The sequence below is a fragment of the Hylobates moloch genome, unplaced genomic scaffold (assembly GCF_009828535.3).
Source record: "Hylobates moloch isolate HMO894 unplaced genomic scaffold, HMol_V3 SCAFFOLD_4, whole genome shotgun sequence".
Lineage (NCBI taxonomy): Eukaryota > Metazoa > Chordata > Mammalia > Primates > Hylobatidae > Hylobates > Hylobates moloch.
The window spans coordinates 32,315,571-32,338,637 of record NW_026652279.1 but is presented as its reverse complement, the minus strand read 5'-3'; the positions used below and the strand labels follow the sequence as shown (position 1 = coordinate 32,338,637).

The 23,067-nt window shown below is 39.1% G+C and overlaps 1 protein-coding gene across 13 annotated transcripts in view; it reads right to left on the bottom strand.

Moving 5' to 3' along the window:
* The window catches only part of TMCC1 (transmembrane and coiled-coil domain family 1), a 248,589-nt gene that overhangs the window by 88,693 nt on the left and 136,829 nt on the right, over positions 1-23,067 (bottom strand). The window contains exon 1 of one of the 13 annotated variants that reach the window (XM_058437337.1): positions 8,353-8,428. The exons of the other annotated variants lie outside the window; for them this stretch is intronic. The gene's annotated coding sequence lies outside the window, so the exon portion shown is untranslated. Of the gene's footprint in view, positions 1-8,352; positions 8,429-23,067 lie in introns of those variants that run through there. 13 annotated transcript variants of the gene reach the window in all.

Sequence of the window (23,067 nt, the reverse complement as noted above, 5' to 3'; positions counted from 1 at the left end):
TAATTATAAAAAATTTCAAATATACTGAAAAAAACAGAAAAGATGTTATAATAAACAGCCATATACCTACCACCTATATTCAACAACTGTTAACCTTTTGCCATATTTGTTTCACCTTCACACATATGCACCCCTAAACCACTTAAAGTAAATTACATATGATCCTCCACACTGCTATGGTCTGCATGTCTCCCCAAAATTCATATGTTGGAACCTAATACCCAATGTGATAGTGTTAAAAGGTGGGGCTTTTGGAAAGTGACTAAGTCATAAGGGCTTCACCCTCATGAATGCGACTGCTGCCTTATAAAAGAGGCTAGAGGGCCAGGCGCAGTGGCTCACACCTGTAATCCCAGCACTTTGGGAGGCTGAGGTGGGCGAATCACCTGAGGTCAGGAGTTCAAGACCAGAGACCAGTCTGGCCAACATGGCAAAACCCCATCTCTACGAAAAAAATACAAAAATTAGCTGGGCATGGTGGCACACACCTGTAATCGCACTACTCACGAGACTGAAACGGAGAATTGCTTGAACCCAGGAAACGGAGGTTGCAGTGAGCCAAGATCACGCCACTGCACTCCAGCCTGGGCAACACACCAAGCCTCCATCTCGGAAAAAAAAAAAAAAAAAAAAAGAGGCTTCTGGGAATTCTCTTGCCCCTTTCACCATGTGATGATGCAGCAAGAAGGTGACATCTATCTATGAGAAATAGGCCTTCACCAGACACCAAATCTGCTGGCACCTTGAACTTGGACTTCCCAGTTTCTAGAACTGTGAGAAATAAATTTCTGTTGTTTTTAAACTACCCAGTCTAGGGCATTTTGTTATAGTGGCCCTATAAACTAAGACACACACCCCCAAATACTTCAGCACGTATCTCCAAAATTTAAAGCCATTCTCCTAAATAACTACAATACCATTCTCACACCCACTAAATTTACCATAATTTCTTGATATCATCTAATATTCAATGATATTAAAAAGTTGACCACTTAAAATAGTTCCACTGTAACCAAGGATCTAAGTGCACAGGCTAGAAACCATTGGCCTATGAGTCATATGTCTTAGGGCAGAAATAATATATATAAACTCCAGAACTATACTTCTTTCTTAAAAGAAAGAGAGCTCAGCCAGGCGCAGTGTCTCACGCCTGTAATCCCAGCACTTTGGGAGGCTGAGGTGGGCAGACCACCTGAGGTTAGGAGTTCAAGACCAGCCTGGCCAACACGGCAAAACCCCATCTCTACTAAAAATACAAAAATTAGCTGAGCATGGTGGTGGGCACCTGTAACCCCAGCTACTCAGGAGGCTGAGGCAGGATAATCACTTGAACCCGGGAGGCAGAGGTTGCAGTGAGCCGAGATTGTACCATTGTACTCCGCCTGGGCAACAGAGTGAGACTCTGCTTAAAAAAAAAAAAAAAGAAGAAGAAGAAGAAAAAAGAAAGAGAGCTTTCAATTTTCACTTTTGGCTCTTCAGTTCTAACACTGTATGTTTCAAAAGGCACTCTGCTCAGGCGTCACGTTAATTAGGAAGCAGTAGTCCTGGAATAGATCTTCATATATTACACAATTCTGTTGCAGTACCAGTTACTAATCCATAATCTACTTCCAAACAGGAATTTAAAATGACTTGTAAAATTTGTTTTTAAAAAACTTTTAATAACAACTGTTTCAATAAAAATTACAATTAAAGAATAAAAGTTATAATGGGAGACAGGGAAGCAGACAATTGAACTAGAAACATAAACCAAGGCTAGCTACTACAAGTGAACACTTTTGAGTTTTCTAGCAACCAAAGCAAAAATGGAGATAGGATGGTTTCATTGTAATTTTTTTCATTAGCAATTAAAAAAAAGTGTTTAAGAATAGAATTTATCTCCACTTAACTGGAGGAGAAATTTACACGTGGACTTTTATATAAGAACTAATAATTAAAATCTTTTGTTTGTTTTTGTTTGAGACGGTCTCACTCTGTCACCCAGCCTGGAGTGCAATGGCGAAATCTCAGCTCCCAGCAACTTCCGCCACCTGGGTAAGTGATCCTCCCACCTCAGCCTCCTGACTAGCTGGGACTACAGGCATGCGCCACTATGCCCAGCTAATTTTTGTATTTTTTGTAGAGATGGGGTTTCGCCATGTTGCCCAGGCTGGTCTCAACCTCCTGGGCTCAAGAGACACACCTAACTTGGTCTCCCAAACTGCTGGGATTAAAGGCATGAGCCACGACGCCCAGCCTAACTAAAATCTTTAAGAATTATTTTTTTTTAAAGATGAAAAGATACCCTTCACAGATGATTCTTTTTTTGAGACAGAATCTCACTCTGTCTCCCAGGCTGGAGTGCAGTGGCATGATCTGGGCTCACTGCAGCCTCCGCCTCCCGGATTCAAGAGATTCTCATGCCTCAGCCTCCTGACTAGCTGGGATTATAGGCATGCACCACCACACCTGGCTAATTTTTGTATTTTCAGTAGAGACGGAATTCTACCATGTTGGCCAGGCTGGTCTCAAACTCCTGACCTCAAGTGATCCACACGCCTTGGCCTCCCAAAGTGCTGAGATTACATGAGCCACCGCGCCCAGCCCACAGATGATTCTTATAACCATCTACAACAATAACCAAGGGCTTATAAAATCATAGTTCAGTGAGTGAGTTTCTACATGAGCTGAAGGAACACAGTTTAAGTCTGTAGCTTTCTGGTAACCTGACGATACTGGAAGAGAGACAGTCTAGTAAGGAGCAGGTCCCTTAGCATATTATTACCAAATATTAAGTATCTAATCTCCATTTTTGTCACAAGTTGGTCAGCACACAAGACTGAACTCACTGGCAAGCAGTCTGGCAATTAGCATATAATCTCCATGTAAAACAGCCTAAAAATTTTTTTCCCCACTATTAGTTTCCTTTACACCAAATAGGTTCAATGTCCTGTTGCATAAGTTAATGGAAGAAAGAAATATTGTGAAAACCTGAGGAGTCTAATTTCAGATTCCCTGATCTTAAATACTACATAGGAAAAGGGTAAACTAAATTTAAGATTCTTACTTTTGGTTCCCTCTTTTGCTATTCCTCATCATTTATTAAGCACACAAGCACTTACATGCAAGGTTAGCATACAGCATTAGTTTTCTCTCAAATAATGTTTCTCAACTCAATTGTTCCTTCTGAATCCCAGTCCTGCCATTTCAGAGAAACAGAGCAGTGTAAATGAGAACAGCTCAGGTCTTTGCAATCTCTGAAGACGTCCTAGTCTGCATGTGTTTCAGACTGCCTTGCATGGAGCCTGGGCCCAATATATACTAGTTACCTTTCCTGTTCCATACTTCCATCTCAGATGTATTCTCCTAGATACCAATCATTATGAATTTCTATGCAGAAATTGCGAGTTTGCTAGTCAGAATTAGAGTTCAAAGTTCTTTGCTTCCCCTGTGCCAGCTGACGACATCTCCATGCCTCAGCTCTATCCAAGAGAAGCATGTCCACTGCTTGATAACTTAGTAGCACAAGTAAAGCTTAAACATTGTACTCGTCATTAAAAAGGCAACGGCATAGGATAAATCGAGGAATAAAAATTTTTCTGCTCTTTTCTGTACTTCCTTTCTGGTATGACTCTTAATACATTCCCAAATAATGTTTCCTAACTCATAGGAGTTCTCAACTCAACCACGGGAAGGGTGAGAAGTATGCAAAAAGCTGAGATCAGAGCTATAAACTACTCAAGAGATGCTTAGTTCCATGACATTGGGAAAGTAACCACAGACCCTTTATTGGTGGGGTGAGAAGAGTATAAATATGAGAACTAATTCTAAGAAATGATTTTCTAATAGTTCAAAGCAAAGTCTACCTATCTCTATAAGCTGTAATTTATTTTGGCCTCTTGTACTTACCTCTGTTCCCCATTGTGACTTCATTACCTCACCGGTCTTCTCTCTTTCCTTTGACTCCTGAACAAAAATTTCAAAGATTCTAGCACACACACAGATAAACTATTATTTGACTGGGCTTTACAACATCTAGTTCTGGTACTTATAAGTTAATCAGAGAGCATATACCTTTAACCTTATTAACATATGGCACTCTTCCACTTCACCTCTGAGATCACCAATCTCAGGACTCATTACCCCTTTGGAATTATACCTTAAGCTTTCATATGTCTAATATGTCTAATAGTTTTAGTCTCATTGCTAGTATACTATTCCCTTTCCATACCCACCCACCAGGATCTATTATCTTTCAAGCAAAAATCACGGTGATATAAAGAAATCAGGAAGAACTGCATTAGAATCACTGCTGTGTTGACTGTGACAGTATAACTTTCATAATCACTGAAAATTCATTTCTTCATCATCAAAACAAGGATACAGCATCCCTTACATAATTGTTTTAAGACACATGTACTATCAGCTGCTACTAGTAGTACTGCACTGAATAATTTCCAAATTTCAAATATAATAATCCCTTCTACATGTATGGCTCTTTAAAAAGTTTCCAAAGTAATTTGACATTATCTCCATTTTACAAAAGAGAAGATTGAGGCTTGCAAAAGTCCTGCAGACGTTAGAGCCTCAGTAAAGGCAAGCTACCATTCAGAAGGCCATGATTTATTCAAGGTCACATACCTAATATAGATTACAATTAGAACTAAGGACTTCTGACTCTTCACTAACAATCTTTCTACTACTTTGCCACTGAGTTGTCTCTAATTCTGTGCTGCTATATTTATTTGAAGGAAATAAAACTATAAATTACATTTTTTATGCTCGATCTCTGCTTTAACTGCTTTCTTTTGGCTTTATCTTATAAATTTAGAACAGCTCTCATATACTTAAACTTCTCTCCATTTCTCCACACATTTATTATAATCACTGAAGATTCCACAACTTATTCAACAGAAGAGGTTGAGATCATCAATTATGTCTTAACACACTTCTACCACTAAAACTTCATTCTCTAATTCCATATTTTAACTCTTACTTATATACACCACAGGCAAACACCTCTCTGATCCAAATATCTTATCTTAATCTCATATACTTCACATAATTTATCTAGAAGCCAGACTGGAATGCTATCATTTCTGCTATTTAAATTTCTCCTTTAAAGGTAATGCTGAAGAATCACTTCCTCTGTCAAGATAATCACATGGAAAAGATGAATAGTCTTGATCTTTTGGATGAAAGACCTAAATCTAAAACTCTCGGAAGAAAACATGGATGTAAATCTTTGTGACCTTGAATTAGTCGATGAGTCTGTTTGTGTTTTTTTCCTGGTCCTTGATTTAGGATAGGCAATGGTTTCTCAGATATGACACCAAAAACATAAACAACAAAAGAAAAAAAATAGATATGATCAAAATTAAAAACTGTTATGCTTCAAAGGACACCATTAACAAAGTGGAAAGATAAAACCACAGAATGAGGAATCTTGCAAATCATGTATCTGATAAGGAACTTGTACACAGAATATATAAAAAATTATAAGTCAAAATTAAAAAGACAATCCAATTAAAAAATGGGCAGAGGACCTGAACAGACAGTTCTTCCAAGATGATTACAAATGGCCAGTAAGCACATAAAAAGATGCTCAGCTCATTATTAACCATCAAGGAAGTGTAAATAAAAATGTGATAATACTTCATACCCACTAGGATGGCTATAAAGACAAATAATAACAACAGTTGGTAAGAATGTGCAGAAATTGAAACCCTCATATATTGCTAGTGGTAAAAAGGTACGGCATGTTTGGAAAATAGTCTGGCAATTCCCTAAGTGATTAATCTACTCCTGCATGTATACACCCAGGAGAAATGAATAAATGTTTCCACAGATATTCACAGCAGCGTTATTCATACTGTCCAAAAAGCAGAAACAACATAAATGTCCATCAACTGATAAATGGATAAAATGTGATATATCCACATAACAGAGTATTATTTTGCAGTAAGAAATGTATTATGACATGGATAAACCTTCAAAACAATGTGCTAGATAAAACTAGCCAGATCTGAAGGACCATGTATTACATGTTTCTGGAAAGAAGCCAGCCCCAAAGGACAACATACTGTATGATTCCCTTTATAGAAGATGTCCAGAATAGGCAAATCTATAGGGATAGAAAATAGATTAGTAGTTGCTTAGGGCCGGGGGAGAATGGGGAGATTGGGCAGTGATGGCTAACAGGTATGGGGTTTCATTTTTAGATAATAAAAATATTCTAAAATTGTAGTAATGGTTGCACTCTGTGAATCTACTAAAAGCCATGGACTGTATACTTTCAGTGGGTGAGGTGTATGGTATAAGAATTATATTTCAAAAAGCTCTTTCTAAAAAGTCACTCCTCCATGAAATATTTCCACAGACAAGTCTCACTTGTCAGTTTCCTCATCTTTGAAGCTTCTTAAGAAAAAATTCTTGGTTGAACCAAGTTTCTGGGGATGATTTACTTGTAATTTGTACATCTGAACTTAATGATCAACTAAGAATTCTAGAGGGATTGGGATAAGGAAGGAATTAAACATTCCATAAAAGACTATTTTTGTAGAAAAGTGTCATCTGTACTCCATGGTATCTCCTATGGTAAATCTGTGGAATGAAGCAGCTACCCCTCTATATGTTTATGTGAAGTATTCAGAGCAAAAAATTAAATCACAAAGTGACAAGATAGGGTTGTAGTAACATTACACAAATGGCACCATGGAATACGCATGACTGATACCAGAATTAAAAATACTGATAAAATTGTTACATTACAATGAACCATGGATTCTTTTGGATAAAAAAAGTCTCTTCATTCTAAACAATTTATGACATATTTTACTAAAGAGGCTACGATAGGTGGCAAATAAGCTAACCTATCTGCAAAACGCCCATTCCCGCTAAAGAAAAAATTCTTGACCCAGAACTTCAAAAATAAAGTTAACTCAAGTCACAACGTGCTTGATATTTATTAACTCATTTTCCAATCAAGTTTTTAAAAATCACTGTTTTTAAAAAAATCAGATTTCTTTTCATTCTGGTAGGTGTCATTTGCCAAGTGCACTTGTTTAAAAAAAAAAAAAAAAGAGTACATTCATAATAGTATCTAATGAAGCTGTCCACAGTGAAAACCCTCTTTAATTTCAGTGACACCTAACAGTATGATTTTAAAAGACTTTCTTTGAAATTATATAAGTTTCTGGAATAATTCTGACTAATATGGTGCTCCATGTACCAAGTTAGATGCAAAATAGATGCTTACATGGCTGATAAGATATCTGAACCTTACAATTTCACCTTTTGACTTTAATACTGGCACCAAGTTAGAGGTCAAGGAGCTCTGGTAGCAATTTCAAGGGAGGACATAGGAGGATGTCAAAAAGATTGGTTGTCGTAGTTTTTAGAAACCTCAATACAACCCATTTAACTTCACCACTTTCTTTTTCCTTTTCTAATTTTATTTTTAATATAAACAGACAGGGTCTCACTATGTTGCCCAGGCTGGTCTTGAACTCCTGGGCTCAAGCAATCCTCCCAACTCAGCCTCCCAAAGCACTGGGATTACAGGCGTGAGGCACCACACCCAGCCTCTTTATTATTTTTTAAGAGATGAGGTCTTGCTATGTTGCCCAGGTTGGTCTCAAACTCCTAGGCTCAAGTGATCCTCCCACCTCAGCCTCTCAAGCAGCTGGAACTACAAGCACACACCTGTGCCCAGTATAACGTCACTACTTTCTAAAGAAAATAGTATGCATACACACACGTATATCACCTTCCTTATCATCACCAAGGTTTCTATTCATACATACTTAATATATAATGTTAGTATGTTATGATATACAAAGAGTTTCACATATATTTGATATAATCCTCAGAACAGCTCCAGGAGGCAGTTATAATTACTACCACCCTTCACTCAAAGATGAAACTGAGAGGATGAGAAACTTACTCAAGGTAACAAAGCTGAGAGGTAATAAAGAAGGATTTCAAATCCACGGTTTTCAGCTTACAAAGCCTATCTGTGCCTTGAACTATTATGATGCTTTTTGTTAATCATTTAGAGTACATCAAGAATCTTCCTCACTGCTCCACAGAAGGAAAAATTCACAGTTCAGAAAGTTTAAGAGACTTCTCCATTATCACACAATAATAGAGCAATTTCAAGGGAAGATGTAGACATGTTGAGTAATAATGTAGAGAATAAAATTTCCTGTAAGACATGCACTGCACTGTCATGTGCTAAATGAAATTAAACTAGATTTCAAGGTATCAGCTATCATTGCTGGAGGCACTGCTATCTACTAGGAAGATTCTTTAATTCAAAAGTACAAAAACAAAGAGAAAAAAATTTCCTTACAATTTTAAACATGCACTCACATTTCTTGAAACTCACTCTTCTCTTGGGCTTGTATGATGAGATTATAAAACATTTTGTTGTCATATCCTACACCAACTGTACACCTTCTCTTGCGAGCACATAGAATAACACCAACAGCTTCTCAGCCACAGCGCTAAACTGAGCACTTCACTCCGCAGCTCAGCCTGTGCCAAGAGTAGTTTTGCATTTCTGTAAGCCTACTTGTTTCCACAAGAATCCTCCCCTTCAGAGCAAATGCCCTGATGGGAAATGCTGTACATCTATAGTTGTGATTGTAGCCTCTAGGGCTTGTTGCCAGACATTCTGGATCCTAAGGATCTTAGCCACTCATTCTCCATTTTAGCTGCACAAAGCATGTCCTTCCCAAAGCAGAAAGAAGCCTTTAAATAGACACGGCTGAATCTTTTCTCATTTTAAAAAAGTAAGATGGGACCAGGCATGGTGGCTCACACCTGTAAATCCCAGCACTTTGGGAGGCCGAGGCGGGTGGATCACCTGAGGTCAGGAGTTCGAGACCAGCCTGGCCAACATGGTAAAACCCTGTCTCTACTAAAAATATAAAAAAATTAGCTGAGCGTGGTGGCACCTGCCTATAACCCCAGCTACTCAGGAGCCGAGATTGTGCCACTGCACTCCAGCCTGGGCAACAGAGTGAGACTCTCCCTAAAAAAAAAAAAACAAAAACAAACAACAACAACAAAAAAAAACAGGAAAAGAAAAAAGCCAGATGGGGTCTTTCTTTGTTGCCCAGGCTGGTCTCAAACACCTGGCCTTAAGTGATCCTCACGCCTCAACCTCCCAAAGTGCTGGGATTACAGACATGAGCCACTGCACCCAGCCCTGAACCTCTTTCCTTTTTCTCTTTTTAAATCCCTGCACAACTAAGTACACTTAGAGAAAAATTAATAAATATGCATATAGCTTTAAAAACTGGTTTAATTTTTTTTTTTTTCTGAGATGGAGTCCCGCTCTTGTTGCCCAGACTGGAGTGCAGTGGCACGATCTCAGGTCACTGCAACCTCCGCCCCCCAGCTTCAAGTGATTCTCCTGCCTCAGCCTCCTGAGTAGTTGGGACTACAGGCGTGCGCCACCATGCCCAATTAATTTTTATATATATATTTTTTTAAGTAGAGATGGGGTTTCACCATGTTAGCCAGGATGGTCTTGATCTCTTGACCTCGTGATCCGCCTGCCTCGGCCTCCCAAAGTGCTAGGATTACAGGCGTGAGCCACTGCGCCTGGCCCTGGTTTAGTTTTTTTAACTATGCAGACTGATGACTACTGTGTAATATAAAGTATTACAAACCATGGTTCTAAATTTGATCCTGCAAGTAAACTTGGTGATAATGAGCCAAGTCACATTTATACTCTGCCTCACTTGTGCGTTTGAATAATAGGTGTTTTCCCCTAAGGGTATTGGGTGGCTTAAGGAAATACAATAAACATTGCTAGCATTCTTAAAAAAGCAAATGGACCAATATAAGGAATATCTGAAATAAATGCATTCTCAATAGTTTAAAATTCCCTATACCTAATTCCCCTATATTCTTTTCAAGGTCAGGGGTAAGAGTCTGTTGTGTTCAATATTACATCACCAGCACCCTGTGCAATGCCCTGAATACAGCAGGCACTCCACTGGAGATAAGAGTGTGGAGGAGCAGAAAGAACACCTACTACCTTACTTGGCCTCTTGCTAGTTTTGTAACATTGGGCAACCTTTTTAATCCCAATCTCAGTTTCCTCATCAGCACAACAGGATAATAATTACTTTGTATCATTGTTGGGAGAATAAATCATTGCTGTGAGAATGTCAATGTATAATAGTACTTTTTCTTCTAGGCATATAAAAGGTATTCAGTAAAATGTTAATTCTTCATATATATGAAGACTGATTTAAAACCTACATTTAATTAGGCAACACATGCTCTATTAATGTAAGCTGCAGAAGGATTTCTAAAAATAAACTCAGTCCCCTCAGTTACATATATATAAATAAAATGGTTCAATATTTTTTTGCATCACAAACCCCTCTGAGAATTTAATGAAAACTATGCATTCTTTCTCCCGAAAAAAAATTCACACACATGCAAATTTACATATAATCTGAGGAAATCCATGGACCCAAAGTTAAATCCCCTTATGTAACTTTTTGCTTTGGATACCAGGAAGCTCAGTGACAAAATTGTAATCTGACTTTATCAGGTAGACCCTGGTAACCTACAGATTATGTTCTGATGCTCTCCATGACCTTTCTTTAAAAGCTTCTCTTATTTGCTTAAAACAGCTTCTGTGTATGGCAGATCTATTCAGATTTAATTTTAGACTTCATAACATTCCATTTCTATAGTTGAAACTTTAGAAGCCAAAGTTTTTTGTTAAGCTTCTAGGATCATCTTATAAATCATATGGTTCTTTTCAAAGCTCAGCAAAGTCTGACAACACTTCAGGAGTATATACATAATATCTGGTTCCATTTATAAACTTATATACATTTTAAGCTATATTGTTTCAAAATTATTTATAAATTATTTCAATAATTGAAAATATTTTAAAATTGAAACAACCACAATATTACCATCTAATACCACAAGGTTTATTTTAGTTTTCTTCCTTTCCATATTTGGAACTCTCTTATTACCATGAGAAACCTGCTCTCATCACCCTCACTGCATTTATTTTATCAATCCCTCTCCTTCCATATGTAACCAATCTTCTATCTCTGCAGCTACCACTTCCCTGGTGTAGATGTTATCCTCATCCCACTTGGGCTCTGAAACTCCACACTAGGCAACTTCACTGCACCATGGATTCCCTTCTCATCCATCATGGATTCCCTTCTCATCCTTCATGAATCTGACCCCTTATCATCACGCTGTACAGCTGCACAGACCCATTCCTTCCCCCTACATCCCCTGGGCTCTGATGTGTCACCTGTCCGTACTCACTCCTTCCCACCCATGTCCTGCAGTAGCAGAAACACACTTTTCTCCTACAGTAATAACTAAGAAAGAACCGTGTAAACTGAATACAATCCAGGAAAGTCCTTAGAAATATCTATGAAGAGAACTTGAAGAAAAAAGAACTTTAAACCATTTTCACACAGGATAAGACTTAGAAATATATTATTTTGAATAACTAGGAAAACATGGACTTAATCAGCACTCTTAGCTGAGCAAGTAGGTCATGTTACATACACCTGAAGAAATTTTACCCATATTATCTATAGAGACTCAGTATTCCGTGGCAAACCCAAAGCCAGGTTCCACACTTCCTGTGTCTCAAAACTGTATTGAAATAAACAGCCATGTCATCATGCCACTTCCCTGGTATCTTGCCATTCAGTTCTTGCCTGCTACATATGGGTAAATGGATGAGATTTGGGTTTTTATTGTTGTTGTTGTTTTGAGAGGGAGTCTCGCTCTGTTGCCAAGGCTGGAGTGGCGTGATCTCGGCTCACTGCAACCTCTGCCTCCCAGGTTCAAGCAATTCTCCTGGCTCAGCCTCCCAAGTAGCAGGGATTACAGGCGTCCGCCACCACGCCCGGCTAATTTTTGTATTTTTAGGAGAGACAAGGTTTCACCATGTTGGCCAGGCTGGTCTCGAACTCCTGACCTCAGGCAATCCACCTGCCTCAGCCTCCCAAAGTGCTGGGATTACGGGTGTGAGCCACTGCGCTCGGCCTTGTTTTTTAAAGTGCCAACCAGGAAGCTAATTAACTTTTAGGTACAACTTCATAAAATGTTTCATAAATCATTATAGCAGCTACTATGTACCCAAGATCTGTACTAGGTGCTATTTAATTTCAATTTCAGGCCAGCTGGGGTAGCTCATGTCTGTAATCCCAGCACTTTGAGAGGCCAAGGCGGATGGATCTCTTAAGCACAGGAGTTGAAGACCAGCCTGGCCAACGTGGCAAAACACCGTCTCTACTAAAACTATAAAAATTAGCTGGGCATGGTGGCTTATACCTGTAATCCCAGCTACTCAGGAGGCTAAGTGCTTGAACCCAGGAGATGGAGGCACAAGAATCCTTTGAAGCTGGGACGTGGAGGTTACAGTGAGATGAGATTGAGCCACTGTACTCCAGCCTGAGTGACAGAGTGAGACTCCGCCAAAAAAAAAATTAAAAATTGAATTTCCACGACAACCCAATGAGTTGTCAATAAGAGAACAAATACTTGACAAAAGTTACCGCCCCCTCAACCACACACACACAAAACTAATAATAATAATAATTACCCTACTTGTTTAAAATATATTAGTAAGGAATCTGGGTAAAAATCAAGCAAACCTCCCAAATCTAACAACACTGTACACGAGTAAAAGACCTATGGAATGAGATTCTCAGATACCAATTATGAATCATTTAAACTCTGATTATCACATAAAAAACTCCCACAGAACCAGTCCACTACTTATAGATAGTAATATTAATGAGAATAAATGACTGTGGTCATGTATACATATTAAACTTATAAAATCCTTCTTGCCAAATATTAACAGAGGAAACAAAATGGAAAGAAAAGATATGGGGTTCTGAGCAGCTTAAGATAGGTATGAGATGTTTAATCTTGCTTTGATCTCTTAAAAGAAAAAAAAAATCCAGCTATCTTTATTTGTTTCAGAGAAGTAAAAACAAAGAGGTTTTTACAAATTAGTAAGCTAATTTGTTTTTGATTTCAGGTCAAAAAGAAATTTTGGTTAATTCTGAATTTGATTTGCCAAGACTGTTATAACTATCATTATAAAAGTTTGATTCTAGAGTGATAGAACAGGATAATAAGAAAAGGGAATATTTAATATGCAGCATGAACCATGTTTCTCTTTATACATCAAATACCTTATTATGAGGCAAATCAATGTTCCGGAAACACACAAATACAGAAATCTAAATATGGGGACAGACTGAATCCTGTTGAGACCTGTCTCAGCTTTCCAATATTTGAATCTATGATTCAAATATCCTGAGTACCTACTGGGCTCCTGGAATCTTGCAGTAGACCTCTAAATGGTTAAGTTCCTGTCAATTTACACCTTCAGTAGAACACACGTACTGCATTATAATGAAATTATATGCATATGATGCATTATTATGCATTTTTAAGAAAATACACTTTGTTCCAAATTATAGTTTCATTCACCCATAATAGTGTTTCTTGGATAAATCATCAGTAACATAAAGGATTTGTTTCTCCTGCGTAAAGGAATGTTTCAAAATCTTGTCTCAAAATCTTTATTTTATTATTATTTATTTATTTACTTATTTTGAGACAAAGTTTTGCTCTTGTTGCCCAGGCTGGAGTGCAGTGGTGTGATCTTGGCTCACTGCAACCTCTGCCTCCTGGGTTCAAGCAATTCTCCTGCCTCAGCCTCCTGAGTAGCTGGGATTACAGGCATCTGCCACCACGCCTGGCTAATTTTTTCTATTTTTAGTAGAGATGGGGTTTCACCATGTTGGCCAGGCTGGTCTTGAACTCCTGACCTCAGGCAATCCACCTGCCTTGGCCTCCCAAAGTGTTGAGATTACAGGCATGAGCCACCATGCTCAGCCTTCAAAATATTTAAATATATTCATATCCTTTGAATCAGAGTCCACTTTTTAGAGGCTATCCTATGGAAATAGATCTAAATTTTTTTTTTTTTTTGAGACGGAGTCTTGTCTGTCACCCAGGTTGGAGTGCAGTGGCGCAATCTCGGCTCACTGCAAACTCCACCTCCCGGGTTCATGCCATTCTCCTGCCTCAGCCTCCCGAGTAGCTGGGACTACAGGGACCTGCCACCATGCCTGGCTAATTTTTTTGTATTTTTAGTAGAGATGGGGTTTCACCGTGTTAGCCAGGATGGTCTCGATTTCCTGACCTTGTGATCCGCCTGCCTCAGCCTCCCAAAGTGCTGGGATTACAGGTGTGAGCCACTGCGCCCAGCCAGATCTAAATATTTTTAAATTTTACATAAGAATTAAGAAAAAAGTTCTGGCACAGTGGCTCACACCTGTAATCCCAGCACTTTAGGAGGCTGAGGCAGGTGAATCGCTTGAGCCCAAGAGTTCGAGACCAGTGTGGGCAGTATGGTAAAACTCCATCTCTACAAAAAAATACAAAAATTAGCCAGACGTGGTGGCACATGCCTGTAGTCCCAGCTACTCAGGAAGCTGAGGTCAGAGGATCACTTGGACCCAGGAGGTGGAGGTTGCAGTGAGCTGAGATCCTGACACTGCATTCTAGCCTCACTCCAGCCTGAGTGACAGAGGGAGACCCTGTCTCAAAAAACAAAACAAAACAAAAATTAGGAAAAAAAAGACAAAACTCCAGGCTGGGTACAGTGGCTCACATCTATAATCCCAGCACTTTGAGTGGCTAAGGCAGGAGGATCACCTGAGGCCAGGAACTCAGGACCAGCCTAGGCAGCATAGTAAGACCTCATCTCTAAAAAAAAATTAAAAATTAGCTGGGCATGGTGGCAAGTGCCTGTAGTCCCAGCTACCCGGGAGGCTGAGATGGGAGGATCCCTTGAGCGCAGGAGTTTGAGGCTGCAGCGAGCCATGATTGCACCACTGCACTTCAGCCTGACTGACAGAGAAAGACCCTTTCTCTTCAAACCAACCAACCAATCCTAAACACAATAGTATCCTTTTTCCGCCCCCCGAGACAGTCTTGCTCTGTCACCCAGGCTGGAGTGCGGTGGCGCGATCTTGGCTCCTGCAACCTCTGGTCCTGTGTTCAAGTGATTGTCCTGCCTCAGCCTCCTGAGTAGCTGGGATTACAGGTGCACGCCACTACACCCAGCTAATTTTTGTATTTTTAGGAGACACAGGGTTTCACCATGTCGGCCAGGCTGGTCTCAAACTCCTGACCTCATAATCCGCTCACCTCAGCCTCCCAAAGTGCTGGGATTATGGGTATGAGCCACCACGCCCGGCACACTATAATATCTTTTCTATCTTCAACATTCATACTGAATTATCTGTAGGACTTCAAGCTGCCTATCTTCTATTTACTGTTAGGATGGTGAGGCCTTAGAACCCCTTGTTCCTGGACCCTAATTGCTTAAATGTATGGAATGGGTTAGAAGATATTTATTTAATTTATGCATAATCTAAAAGTTTGCACTAACTTAGATAGAAGTGAATGCTTATACTATGAAAGGACCACCTTAATCCTGACCTCCCAACACAGCAATCCTCCATTACCCAGCTGTCGGCGTAAACTTACAACAGTTCTCTAGGTAGCATTCTGGAAGGAGAAATAATGGCATCAACAGAATGCTTTCCCTCACTCTCTGAGTGAGTGAGCTGTGACCTTATCTCTTCCCTTTATGGATCTGGGTTAAATTTATCACTCATGATATTAACATCCAAATATTCACTAGAACAGAATTTTTGATGATTGATTACATGTATCCCTGCAGGGGATTTTAAAAAACCAAAATCTAAATAGTCATCACCAGAATCAAAATCAGAACTATACTCTCCCTGGGAGGTCATTCTTTAAAGCTTCTATTCTGGATTAAATATATCCCAATTTCCCAGCCACTTGAAAATGGTTAATGAATGATCAAAACATATATTAAATAATCTAATTTAGCCGGGTGCGGTGGTGGGCGCCTGTAATCCCAGCTACTAGGGAGGCTGAGGCAGAAGAATCGCTTGAACCTGGGAGGCAAAGGTTGCAGTGAGCCAAGATCGCACCACTGCACTCTAGCCTTGGTGACAGAGCAAGACTCTGTCATAAAAAAAAAAACCAAAAAACCAACAACAACAAAAAAATTAATACATTAAAACAGTAAGTACCAAATGTCTAAATGAGAAAAAAATCAATTTCAAAGAATAAGGCACCTGTATTTAGCCCATTCTCACACTGCTATAAAGACACACCTGAGACTCAGCAATTTATGAAGAAAAGAGGTTTAATTGACTCACAGTTCTGCAGGCTGTACAGGAAGCATGGCTGGGGAGGCCTTAGAAAACTTACAATCATGGCAGAAGGCAAAAGGGGAAGCAGGCACATATGGCCAGCGGTTGAGAGAGAGAAAGAGAGAAGGGGGAGGTGCTACACACTTTGAAACAACTGGATCTCATGAGAACTCTATTATGAGAAAAGCAAAGGGAAAGTCTGCCCCCTGATTCAATCACCTCCTACCAGGCCCTTCCTCCAACTCTGGGAATGTGACATGAGATTTAGGTGGGGACACAGAGACAAACCACATCAGGATCTAAAACACACAAATAAGTAGCCAATATATGTCTGAAAAGAGAATCATCTCACATTTTTGTCAAATGTTTACCTAAAAATGTACAATTTTCCAAATGACTCAGATTTTTATCTGAAGTCCTAACTTTATATATATCCAATCTTCTGAAGTATGAAATGTGGAAAAAGAGTGAATTTTAGGAAGGCAGTAATAAAGAAATCAAGCTTTCCAAAGCAGATGTTTTTCACACTCCACATCGTAATATTCAGCATTTTAATTATGCATTGCTTTTCCTTTTAAAAAGCAATACATAAGTGCAAAAAGTCATTAGCAAATCAAATTTAGCAATATATAAAATGGATAATTAATACATCACAACCAAGTGGGATTCATCCTAGGAATGCTAGACTAGTTAAACATGTGAAAATCAGTGTATTTTACCATGTCAAAAGTCTAAACAAATTTTTAAAAACCAGATGTTTTATCAATAGATGCAGAGAAAGTTTTTACTAAAATGAAACATTCATTCATGATAAAGACTCTCAAACTAAGAATAGAAGGAAACTTCCTTAAACTAACGAAGGGTATCTATGAAAAACCTACAGCTGACATCACATTTAATGGTGAGAGAATGAGTGCTTTCCCTTAAGATCTGGAACAAAGTAAGGATATATTTTCTCACAAGTCCTATTTAACAACACGAAGTACTAACTGGTGCAATAAGGCAGGAAAAATAAATAGCATACAGATGACAAAGAAAGAAATAAAACTCTCTATTCGTAAGTAATATAACTGTCTAGAAAATGCTAAGAATCTACAAAAAAAAAAAAAAAGTCCCCAAAACAAAGACCCACTAACAAAAAAACTCAACCTTCTTGAACTAAAAAATAAGTTGCTTCAGTAAGGTCACAGGACACAAGGTCAATATACAAAAGTCAATGGTATTCCTATGTCCCAGCAATGAGCAACTGAAATCTCAAATTAAAAAGCAATACCATTTATCATAGCCCCCCCCATTAAAGGAGAACTTAGCTATAAATGTGACAAAATATATGCAGGATCTGTATGTGAAGAACTACAAAACACTGATAAAAGAAACCAAAGAAGAGTCAAATAAATGGAAAGGGACACCATGTCATTTACTGGAAGACTCAATATTGTTAAGACTCGATTCTCCCCAGTTTGATCAACATAATCCCAATCAAAATGCTAACCAGGTCTTTTTATAAATATATAAAGTTATTCTAAAATTTACATGAAAAGACAAGGAATTAGAGTAGGCAAACCATTCTGGAAAAGAAGAACAAAATTAGAGGATTCATATGACCCGACTTTAAGACTTACTACAACAATCAATACAGGGTAATACCGGAGGAAGGATACGGTCCACAGATCAATGGAATACAATAGAGAGTCTTAAAAAAGACCTTCACAAATATAGCCAACTACATTTTTACAAAGGTGCAAAGGTAATTCAATGGAGAAAAGATAGTCTTTTAAGCAAATGGTGATGGAAAATTTGTATGTCAATATGTATCCCCGCCAAAAAGGAATCTCAGCATATTTACATCTTATTACAACTTATACAAAATAATTAATTTAAAATAGCCCAAAGCCTAAACATTAAATGCAACATTATAAAAAATCTTTTAAAAAATGGAAAAAAGGCTGGGTGCAGTGGCTCACACCTGTAATCCCAGCACTTTGGGAGGCTGAGGCAGGTGGATCACCTGAGGTCAGGAGTTCGAGACCAGCCTGGCCAACATGGTGAAACACCGTCTCTACTAAAAATACCAAAATTAGCCAGGTGTGGTGGCGGGCGCCTGTAATCCCAGCTACTCGGGAGGCTGAGGCAGGAGTATCACTTGAACCCGGGAGACGGAGGTTGCAGTGAGCCGAGATTGTGCCACTGCACTCCAGCCAGGGCGACAGAGTGAGACTCTGTCTAAAAAAAAGTCTATCTGACCTTGGGTTTGGCAATAAGGTTTTAGATATAGCACCAAAAACATATGATAAAGAAAAAAATGACAGAAAGATGTCAACAACAGACGCTGGGGACTACTAGAAGACAGAGGGGGGAGGGGAATAAGGGTTGAAAAAGTAATTATTGGGTACTATGCTCATTACCTGGGTGACAGTATCAATCATACCCCAAACCTCAGCATCATGCAATATACCCAAGTACTAAATCTGTACATGTACCCTGAATCTAAAATAAAAGTTGAAATTATTTAAAAAAGAAAAAAATCGGTAAGTTAGATTTCATTAAAAAGTAAAAACTATTGATTTGTAAGAGAAAGAAGAAAGTGCTAAGCGAATGAAAAGATAAGCCATAAATATTTGTGTGGGAGAAAATATTTGCAAGTCAGAATTCTGATAAAAGATCTAATCCAGAACATGTAAAGAACTCTAAAACCTCAATAATGAGAAAACAATATAATTTAAAATGGGAAAAGATCTGAATAGATACTTCACCATAGTAGATATACAGATGGCGGACAAACATGTGAAAAGATATTCATCATCAAAACTAACAGCAAAGTGGAAATTAAAACCCCTAGATAGCATTACACACATATTAGAATAGCCAAAATGCAGAAAACTGACAACAAATCCTGGTGATGTGGAACAAAAAATCTCATTTGTTACTAGTGGGAATACAATATGGCACATTCAGTTTATAAGAAACTGCCAAGACCGGGGCGGTGGCTCACGCCTGTAATCTCAACACTTTGGGAGGCTGAGGTGGGTGGATCACTTGAGGTCAAGAGTTTGAGACCACCTGGCATGGTGAAACCCTGTCTCTCCTAAAAATACAAAACTCAGCTGGGTGTGGTGGCGGGCACCTTTAATCCCTGCTACGCAGGAGGCTGATGCAGGAGAATTGCTTGAACCTGAAAGGGAGAGGTTGCAGTGAGCTGAGATCATGCCACTGCACTCCAGCCTGGGCCGCAGAGCGAGACTCCATCTCAAAAAAAAAAGAAAAAGAAAAAAAAAGAAAGAAAAAAGAAACTGACATACTGTCTTCCAAAGTTAAACATAGATTTATCATATGATCTAGCAATCAAGCTCCTAGATATTTATCCAAGTGAATTGAAAAACCTGTATGTGAATGTTTATAGTAGCTTTCTTCATCATCACTAAATACTGGAAGCAATCAAGATATCCTTGAATGACAGAATAGGTAACTGAACTGTAATTACATTCATACAATAGAATACTACTTAGCAATAAAAAGGAAAATGCTATTGTTTCTATTGATTCAACAAGACACATGAATCTTTTTTTGTTTTGCTTTTTTTTTTTTGAGACAGAGTTTCGCTCTGTTGCCAGGCTGGAGTGCAGTGGTATGATCTCCGCTCACTGCAACCTCCGCCTCCCAGGTTCAAGAGATTCTCCTGCCTCAGCCTCCTGAGTAGCTGGGACTACAGGGGCCCGCCACCATGCCCGGCTGATTTTTGTATTTTTTAGTAGAGACGGGGTTTCACCATGTTGGCCAGATGGTCTCGATCTCTTGACATCGTGATCCGCCCGCCTCGGCCTCCGAAAGTGCTGGGATTACAGGCGTGAGCCACTGTACCCGGCCAGATGGATGAATCTTAATGCATTCTATTAAGTGAAAGAAGCCAGACTCAAAGTGTTACATGTTGTATGATTCCATTCACATGACTTCTGGAAATGTCAAAACTATAGTGATGGAAAATGATTAGACTGCCAGCAGTTGGTAGTGAGGGGAGTTGTTGATTATAAAGTGGAAGCAAAGCGAAATTTTTAGGGTAAAGGAGTTGTTGTGTATGGTACTATAGGATACATGTGTCATAAATTCGTTTAATATAGTTGCTGCCTCAGCATTCATCCTTAGGCTTGACATAAGTTTCTGAAATGCCTCTCACCCCTGGCATAGTTAAAACTTCCCCTTGCTGTGTGGCTGTTTGCCATATGGCCTGCTTCTTCCTCATCTCATTGACCCAAAGCCCACAACATTCCAAACTGCAGATCATAATAAAACCTAACAGTCAACACCAGAGTCATACAAGTAAGTTTCTCCTTTCACTCCTGTTTTCTTTAACTTAGCCAATCTACAATCTACAACCCTCAAGGGAAAGATAATGCCCATGAACCTTAGTAAAGGCACAGTCCCACAGGTCCTTGCTCCCTTTTTCTTTCCTCCTCTCTCTTACTCCCCTATCCTCTGGTTGAGCTCCCTGCCACCTCCAGTCTTCCCACTGCCACGGCTCAGCAACCTTTCTGTGCTCTGCAAATTACAAATTTCTTCTCTCTCATGCATTTTGGTTTAACTTTCTTACTGTGTCTCACCTGACACACCTGAATATAACCCTTCCCTGCCAACCAGGGCTCTCCTAAAGAGTGGTTATCCTGGCTTATGACCCCTCTCAATAGAAAGACCAAGACCAAAATAAAAAGGAATTGGCTGGGCACGGTTGCTCATGCCTGTAATCCCAGCACTTTGGGAGGCCAAGGTGGAGGGATCATTTGAGGTTAGGAGTTTGAGACCAGCCTGGCCAACATGTTGAAACCCCATCTCTACTAAAAACAAACAAACAAAAAAATTAGCCAGATGTGGTGGTGCACCCCTGTAGTCCCAGCTACTTGGGAGGCTGAGGCACGAGAATTGCTTGAACCCAGGAGATTGAAGGTTGCAGTAAATCAAGATTGCGCCACTGCACTCCAGCCTGGGTGACAGAGAGAAATTCCGTCTTAAAAATAAATAAATTTAAAAAAAAAGAAATTGTAACAATCAAAATCACAACATGACTCCATGCATTTGTCCAAACCCACAACTGTATATTACAAAGAGTAAACTTTGATGTATGTGAACTTAGAAAATGGAGAAAAAAAAATCAACCATGCAATGGGGATCTCTGAATGAGATACAGATAGTGAAAAATGAATCTACCTTTAATACAAATACCTGATATAACATTGGAAAATAGTGTTTTGGCTGGAAACTGTAAGACTGAAAACAAAAGGAACTATACATAAACACTATATGCTAGTTGGTAAATTTGTTTCTCCCAGATCCACAATTCTGAAACTGCTTTACATGTATACTGTGGATAAACAATAAGTAAATGGATGATGGGTGGTGGATTAGATGTCTTACTGTTGGTGAGGGAATTTACAGATAAGCAAAAAGAAAAGGCAAGAATGAACTTTGTGGTACTAGATTACAGTTGGAGACATCTAACAGATATCTAATGGAATTCATGCTTAGGTTAATAATCGTATAGGTGGATACAGAATTACAGATGTGCATATACATGAGTTGGTATACCTACATACATACATTTTCTAGCTCTGTAAGCTAAAAGAAGCAACGACACTCCTGTAGCAATCTTGGTTGCTAAATCCAGAACTCAAATCTTGGTTGCTAAATCCAGAACCCAAATCTTGGTTGCTAAATCCAATAAAAGGAACCAAGACTCCCTGGAGAAATAGCCGATCGTAGGGCTGGGGCAGGGAAAATACAAGATGAGTCTGGAGTATCTTTATGTTAGTATCATAAAGTTAGTTTCCAAATTATTTCCTTTTATGTCTTCCCAAATGAACAGATTTGTGTGGGTTTTTGTATAAGTTCTTTTTGAATTGTGGTTAGAATTTACCATCTTAACCATTTCTAAGTATATAGTTCAGTAGTGTCAAATATATTCACATTGTGCAAACAGAGGTCTGGAATTTTCTCACCTTACAAAACTGAAACTCTATACCCAATAAACAATTCCCCATTTCCCTCTCTTCCCAGCCCCTGGCAACCACCATTCTACTTTATTTTTCTATGAATTTGACTGCTTATACAAGTGATATCATACAGTATCTTTTTGTGACTATTTCATTTAGCATAATGTCTTCAAGGTCCATCTATACTGCAGTTTGTACGTAGTATGTGTCAAAACTTCCTTCCTTTTTAAGGCTGAGTAATAGTCCATTGTATGTACAGACCACATTTTATCCATTCGTCTACCAGTAGATATCTGGATTGCTTCCACCTCTCAGCTATTGTGATTAGTGCTAGTGTGAACATGGAAGGTTTGTGGGTTTTAAGTGGTTAGATAAACCACTGGATATCTCAAAGCAAGCCCTATTATTCTTCCATTACTGCCTCCAAACTCCAAGTGGCCTTACATATCAACCACTACTTTAATTCTTACACTTGTGTAATTCATGACTTTTTTTTTTTTTTGAGACACAGCCTTGCTCTGTTGCCCAGGCTGCAGTGCAGTGGCACAATCTCGGCTCACTGCAACCTCCGCCTCCCGGGTTCAAGCGATTCTCCTGCCTCATTCTCCCAAGCAGCTGGGACTACAGGCATGTGTCACAACGTCCAGCTAATTTTTGTGTTTTTAGTAGAGATGGGGTTTCACCATGTTAGCCAGGCTGGTCTCGAACTCCTTACCTCAGGTGATCTACCTACCTCAGCCTCCCCAGGTACTAGGATTATAGGCATGAGCCACCATGCCTGGCCTATGACCATCTTTGAGAGTTTTTTTTTTTTTTTTTTTTTT